Raw genomic sequence first — 8239 nt, 5'->3', positions numbered from 1 at the left:
GTGTTATTTTCTAAATTCTGAAACCTTCGAGTTTAAAATATGAATGTTTTGAAGTAGTGTTGGGAACTGAAGCATGGATTAGTATAATATAATGACACTTGATCAACGTCATTATATTACAGTAAGTCATGCTGAGTTTCTAATGAAGCATGATGATTCACAGTACCGTCATCATGTGCCATTTACACGACTCTTACATTCTATCTAATCTCTAAACATATCAAGAGAATATTTTTCTGGATGACTCGGTCTTCTCCAGGGTATTCTGGTAATTTAACAAATCAAAATCGTTCTATTACCATTTTCTTCTTAGAGCATTAGCTATGTTCATTCTGAATTTCATATCTACGAATTCCGGACCATTACTCGCTTGACTCGAAGTCGGGAAGAGAAAACGAAAGCATGAAGCTCTGAAAAATAATGAAGAATATAAACTCCGATAATAACCCCGAAATTACAAACCATGTATATCGATGCAGATAGCAATATAGAGACACGGGAGAATTAGAAACACTATAAACACAAGAGTATAGTAGAAGTAAATAGATTCTTCTGGCGGTAGATGAAAAAGAAGAATGACAGATATAAAAGTTAGGAGTATATCAAGAATCAGGACTGGATGGAGCATATTGATGAATGCTTTAAAGTAAGAATCAAGGGAGAAAGAATAGAAGGTGTGAGTCGTGGAAAATAAGGAAACGAAGGGGTGAATTTATAGTGAAATATCCGACAAAGAAATCGAAACAGATTATTGCATATAATCAAAGAAGATCCTGATTTCCTTAATCACCAAATAACCAAATATTATTACGTAAGATTCTCTTTAAATCCCTTAAATCCCGGAAATCAATCATAACTACATCATCGGTTAAGACGAATATATTTTAATCATCTCACTCTTTTACGATAGTCTCATTTATATTCTTCGCATAATCGAATCGTTTTATCTACATTACTCAATGATGATAAAACTCCATTATCACCTTATATTTGTCATGAAAACCTTCTTATTGTTATCCATAACAACCTCTATCAAATTTCGGGGACGAAATTTCTTTAACGGGTAGGTACTGTAATGACCCGGAATTTTCCGACCAAATTATACTTATGAGATTAATATTTACATAAATTAAACCATAACAACATGATAAGCAATTCAAATTGTTGAGACTTGTGTTTTTGAAAAGAGTTTTACACAACGTTTGACCGTCCAATATGACCGATGATATCACGAACTATATAACATACTATAATTATACGTTTGTGTATATATATGTATTTATATATATTTAACATGATCTAAGGATGGTTTAACATCTCATTGTGTACTAATGACAATGAGTTATAAGTATATTTTGAAACTACTAACTTAAGTTTTCAAAACGATAGCTATACGTAACATTCTTTGATATATATACTTATAATCTATAATGCTTATACATGTATCGTATATATAATGTATTTAATCACTTTTTAAGGACTTAAATACATAAAACAATATAAGTATATTCACAAAAGATAGCTATATTTGAATTCTCGTTTCGTTTCCTCAAGATTTCTATACGTATATCTAGGGTATATGTACCCGTATCATACCCAGCTTCTATACGTATTTACTATTGGTATATACACATCAAATCAACATCCTAATCAACATTATTACTGCCCTAGATATGAGGTAACTAGGATTTGTCAAGTAGTATGAATTATTAGTAAGAAAACAAAATTAGGAATCCTTTTCTTTCTTTATAAACTAAAAACGTTTTTATAAATGAACACCATTTCTTCACTCCATTTTCTCAAACCTACACCCTCATTTCTCTCTCAAAATACTCCTAACTTCATACTTGATCATCTCCAAACATTTCCCCCATCATTTAGCTTCAATTACAAGCCTTAAACACCATAAGAAAACTCTTTCAAGAACATATCAAAATAACCACCCATTTGAAGAAGTTTAATTCCAACCTTTTGATCTAACTCCACCACTCTTTGATTCCAAGATTATTTCTTATCTTTTGCAGTAACTTTGTCCAAGTAACTTGAGGTAGTAACCTTGTTCATAATCTTATTCAATTCATATTCATATAGCTATCTTATTTTGTGGTATAAAATTTTAACAACAAGAACATAGTTTGAATGATTTCAAACTTGTTCGCAAACTAAATAGATCCTTCTAACTTGACTTTTAAAATACTTCAAGACCTGTAATATATCATAATGATATGCTAACCTAACAAGATATAACTTGGTTTTACAAAGAACATCTTAAAAACTGAATCTACATCGTCGGAGTGCAACCGGGGGCTGTTTTGGGTTGGATAATTAAAAACCATCTTGAACTTTGAATTAGAAGTTCATGTTCTGGAAAAATGATATTTCTTATGAATATGTTAGCACATAAAAATTTCATGATTTAACTCAAAGTGTAAGTATTTTTAGAAAAATGATCATTAAATGTTGTTTTTATGATGGAAAATGATCACTTTCATAAGTTTCACCAAAGTTTGACCTATAACCTATGATTTTGAATACAAACTAAGGTATTTTCAGTTCATATTCTTAAAATTTGACTCGATCCAAGGAAGTGGCAAGTTGAACCAACAAAAACGGAGTTGTAATGAAGAAACTACGACTAAAACAAGATTGGGTATCCGAAGCTAGTTTAGCTACGAAAATATTTGGAGAAAAAGTAAATTAATCATATCTTTTCTAATTAATATGATATTTTATATATAATTACTTATGATTTGATTTTATATATTTCAGGACCACCCGTAAACAACACGAGAAGATTAATCATAAGACCTCATGATTGTACGCAACACGTCATTTGACAACACGGTACTTTATGTACGCAACACGTCATTTGACAACATGGTACCATGGGTCGAGATTAATTCTGATCAATACGAATACGATGTGGTCTTTATTTATTTTATTTAAGCAACTAATTGTGAACCACTAACATCGGACTGCTAACTACGGACTAAGAAAATATTAAAAGTATTAAAAGTATATATATATGTAACGATTACTTAAAAAGAAAATATGTTGATATATTATATATATGGTTAGGTTCGTGATATCTATCGAAGACCAAGTCGAATTAAATAACTTCAAGGCAAAAGTGAGTTTCATTTGCTCCCTTTTTAATTGCTTTTGCAATATATATTTTTGGGCTGAGAATACATGCGCTGCTTTTATAGATGTTTACAAAATAGACACAAGTACTTAAAAATATATTCTACGTTGAGTTGTACCACTGGCATATTTCCCTGTAGCTTGGTAACTACTATTTACATGGGTATTGTAAACGCGAATCCTGTTGATAGATCTATCGGGCCTGACAACCCCAACCGGACTGGACGACCAGTATTCAACGGTTGCACAGTACTTCGTTTTGGTGACTACACTTGGTACGGTGTAGTGAGATTTCATAATAAAGGGAATATGCGACGTTGATTAAATGTTAAGTATGGTTACCAAGTGCTCAACCACTTAGAATGCTTTACATACACTTGCGAGTGTATTATGTTTATGATTATGAAATCTTGTGGTCTATTAACATATTGAAATGATTGTTATGATAAACCTATGAACTCACCAACCTTTTGGTTGACACTTTAAAGCATGTTTATTCTCAGGTACGAATTAAGTCTTCCGCTGTGCATTTGCTCAATATAAGGACATTACTTGGAGCCGATCATCGCAATGGGACCAAATGTTGATGACTTCGTTCAGGTAGATTAGGACGGGTCCTTTCAGGTTCAAAAAATAGATTATCAGAAATTTGAATTGGAGTACTCGTTCGACTAGATGATGATTCTAAAGAAAAATCAACGGCGACAATATTGGCTAGATGTCTTGATCGAGTTACAGGTGGTGAACGTATAAAAGGTGGTGAAAATTTTGCTCGGTGCATTCACTAAATATCCTATTAGAAATTATATAAGTTATCAAATTAATAGACTTTTTTGCTTTTGCCCACGTTTCGAATAGCCAAAAGATGCAGCAGGGAGCCAGGATCCTTTAAGTCGGAAAATCCACAACTCAGCCACTAACAAATCCAACTATTACTACGAAGCAGAAAATTTTGGATGTCTATCAATTTAACCGCTTAAAATAATTTTTCGTCAAAATTTAAAGAAAATAACGAAAATTCTATGTCCTAAAAACTAGAGCGTAGAAATGAGAAAGAAAGAGCGCGTCGAAAAATAAACGTCGAAAAACAAAAAGTCGAAAAAAATAATAATAAGAATGTAAAGTGTCGAAACTTAAACTACAAATTAAAACTTGCGTCTAAAAGTATTAAAGCTTAAAAGGAATTCTATATCCAAAACGGAAATAACTTAAAAAGGCACTAAAATTTATTTAAAACTAAGGCGATAAGCGACGTCGTAAAATTTTAAAGCGTCTAAATCTTAATCTAAAGAAAAAGCACTTAAGAGATTTTACGGCAAAGCCTAAAAATCTAGAAATATGAAATAATTACGGCAAAAACTAAGTTTAAAACTAATTACGAATGATAAATATACAAATTACGAAGTAAATGATACAAATATACAATTTACAAAAAGAAACTAAGTTGATAAAAATACAATTTTATAAAAATATTATTTTTATATTATTTATTTAAAAGGATTAATATAAATATGTAAATAATAATAATTAAAACTTAAAATACAAATTATATTAAAACTATATAATAATTAAATTAAACCCCAATAATAATTATTATTATAAAATTTTAACCTAAAATCGCAATTAATGCTAGGGTTTTGACCTGTCAGAGCAGGCTACGCGATCGCATAGGGTTTACCATTTGTAGCTCGTCGATTACGGAGGGATGCAAGTTCAGAAATGGGTGCAGGCCAAAACAGGTTCGACAGTTTCAGTTTTATAATTTATTTGATTTTTAAATTTTTTTATTTTTTTTATTTTTTTTACAAAATAATATATATACAATTTATATAAAAATAAACATATATTTTAAAGATTTAATAAAAATACTTTTTATAGATAAGTTCTTAAATATATATATATATATATATATATATATATATATATATATATATATATATATATATATATATATATATATATATAATTTTTTTTTCTTATTTTTCAACACGTATTATAAATACAAAATATTTTTATGAAATTAAAAATTATATATTTTTACACAAATATACTTTACAAAAATATAGCATTTTTTACCGATTCCCCGGCAGCGGCGCCAAAAACTTGATGTGTCCGAGGTGTAGTACGAAATAGTATTATTTTTAATATGAAATACTGCGTAATATAATATAAGTTTTATTTATTTATATAGATGAGATATACCTAAACCTTGCTACAACACTTATAGGCAGTGTACCTAATTGTAGATTAGTGTAGATTTTAGTAAGTTCGGTTCGTTCCACAGGGAGTTAGCTGAGTTTAACGCTATATATATTTTAAACTATATTTGTATAAATATATATATATATATATATATATATATATATATATATATATATATATATATAAGTAGTGTTATTATTATTATAAAGGGGGGTTTTACCGTTTAATGACCGGTTTGTCGATTTTAAAACTTAAGTCACAATTAAAACCTAATGTAAAATATTAAATATAAATACAATTTAATTTAAAGCGTAAAACAAATGACGATAAATAAAATGCGTAAAATAAATAACAATAACGATATATAAAATTACGAATAATAAAATGACAGTAATTAAAATTACGATGAGAAATACAATAAAAGAATTATGCTTATTTAAACTTCCGTAACCATGATGTTTGACGTTTTGATTTTAATTAATTGTTACCCTGGTTCATTGTCCTTTGTCCTGGCTTATTTGATACCTATATGGGTTTTGCCCATAACAGTCCATCGGTCGTAATTATAAAATGCTCATCAAATTAACCTTATTCCCGAAGTCAAATATTCCAACTAATTAGGGATTCGAACTGTAACAAGGTTTTAATACTTTGTTAATAATTACACTAGGTTATCGACTGCGTGTAATCCAAGGTTTTAATACTTTGTTAACAATTACACCAATTATCCTTGTATGTAATCCACCCCTGTTTTAATTAGTCCATGATACATTAATTTATTCACTTGGCCATAATGAATAATCAATTACCCAATCCAATTGATTAATTAAATGATTGTAAAAGATGTCGTATAAACGTCACTAAATAGGACATTCGTAATCAATTTAATAATTATTAGATTAACTAATTTGAAGATAGGTTCGACAGGTTCCAATGAGTTGTCATTCAATTAGACAATACCCCCTACTTATTAATAGTCAATAGTCCAATGTTCACAAGTGTCGATCTTTTGTCCAAACCCTAATTATGGTACAAAATCCAATAACCCCGTCTTTAATATTTAGTCTAACATCACGATTACTTCGGCTCAAATAAGCATAATAATAACTTAGTTACGATACATTAATTGAAAAAGGAAGAACATAGCTTACAGTGATTATTTATCGCGTAGCGTTACACGGACAGAGTTCCGACGTTAAAACCCGTAAAACATTTCTTACAATAACCCAACTAAACCATAATTTATTATTAATCTTAAATTAAAATTAAAATTATAATATAAATATATTACATATAGAGATTGAGAGATTGGAAAAAGGTTGATGGATTCGGCAGAAGCTCGTGCCTTTTATAGGAGATTTCTGACTTTGGCTGCTCCGCGAGCGTGGTACTTTTGTGCCTTACAGCTCCGCGAGTGCGGAGCTTCGGATTCCAGCTCACCAATTTTTGGCCATTTGCTTGTCGACATAATTAATAAATATATATAATATATATAATTATATATATCATATTATATTCTTGTGCATAGTTGACTTGTAATTTTAGCTCCGTTGACTCGCACGTTGATGCTCGGTTCATGTCTTGGTTCCGGATTTTTGAACGCTTTTTGGTATGCTTAGATATCTTGTACTTTGCGTATCACGGCTTGTACTTTTGTCATTTTTAGACGTTTCTCATCAATAAATTGAACCACTTGGATTGTATCTTGTACATTTGAGCTTTTTGGTCATTTGCTTCTTCAAATCGTTGTTTTCTTCTTTTGTCTTCGCACTTATTTATTCAAACGATTATTACATAAAAATAGAACAATAGTAACTAAAAGCTTTACATATTGGAAGAATATTGCTATGAAATATATGTTTCTTTTTAGCAGTATCATAAAACGTACAAGTATAACGTAAATAGAAAATGTTAACGTAAAGCTTAATACACAAACTAAAACTAAAACGTAAATGAAAAACGTAAACGGAAAATATAAACAAAAAATGTAAACGCAAAAGGTAAAAACGTAAATGTAAACGTAAAATAAAGAGGAAAAACATAAACAAAAATATATAAACAGGAACCAAAAAATGTAAGTGTAAAATGCAAATAGAAAATGTAAATTGATGTGTTAAGACTGGATTCGTTTTACCATCCGCATTCGTAGCATTCGTGATAATACTAGATTATGTGAATTGATGTGTTTGACACTCAGCTATCGAAATACATTGCTAAAAAGTAACACCTTGCTGAATGCACGTGCAACTACTGTAAGTTATGTTTTCCCATGGTCGAAATTGACCGCTTAAAAAGTTCCACATTGCCATATACACGTGCAACTACAGTAAGACTTAATTTTCCATTTTATTTATCATTGTAGTGTCTTGATCCATGAGATATCCCTCTCGAGTTGTACGATGTCATGCATAATTACATTTTTTTTATAATCAAACTGTCTACTTTTAACCTTAATAACGCCAATAATGGTGGGTTCACTATGTCCAATTATAAGCAAGTTGTCTGCTATGAAAAACTTTTTAGATCATGTGATTTTAATATTTTTCGCTTCGTCATTCATAATATTGCATCTTTCAACATTATTTGAAATTTACGTATGTGAACTCTTTATTTTATTGAATGTTCTAATGTTATTTATTTTTATTTCTTGGAGGCAGATATATAACGCGCTCTTACCTTGAAGGAGAACCAAAGTATACTCATAATAAAATAAATAGCTTTCGCTCTCTATACAATATCAACACATTAAGAGATTACAATTGTGGAGTAATCTATGGGAAACTCGACTAAAAAATTAACTACAATATCTATATTCACAATATATTTTGGAATTCATGATGTCTAGATTGTGACGACTCGGAAAATTTCGACTAATTTTAAACCAAACTCTCGA

The sequence above is a fragment of the Rutidosis leptorrhynchoides genome, chromosome 2 (genome assembly GCF_046630445.1).
Source record: "Rutidosis leptorrhynchoides isolate AG116_Rl617_1_P2 chromosome 2, CSIRO_AGI_Rlap_v1, whole genome shotgun sequence".
Lineage (NCBI taxonomy): Eukaryota > Viridiplantae > Streptophyta > Magnoliopsida > Asterales > Asteraceae > Rutidosis > Rutidosis leptorrhynchoides.
The sequence above is the reverse complement of the archived record's forward strand: the minus strand, read 5'-3'. Positions refer to the sequence as shown.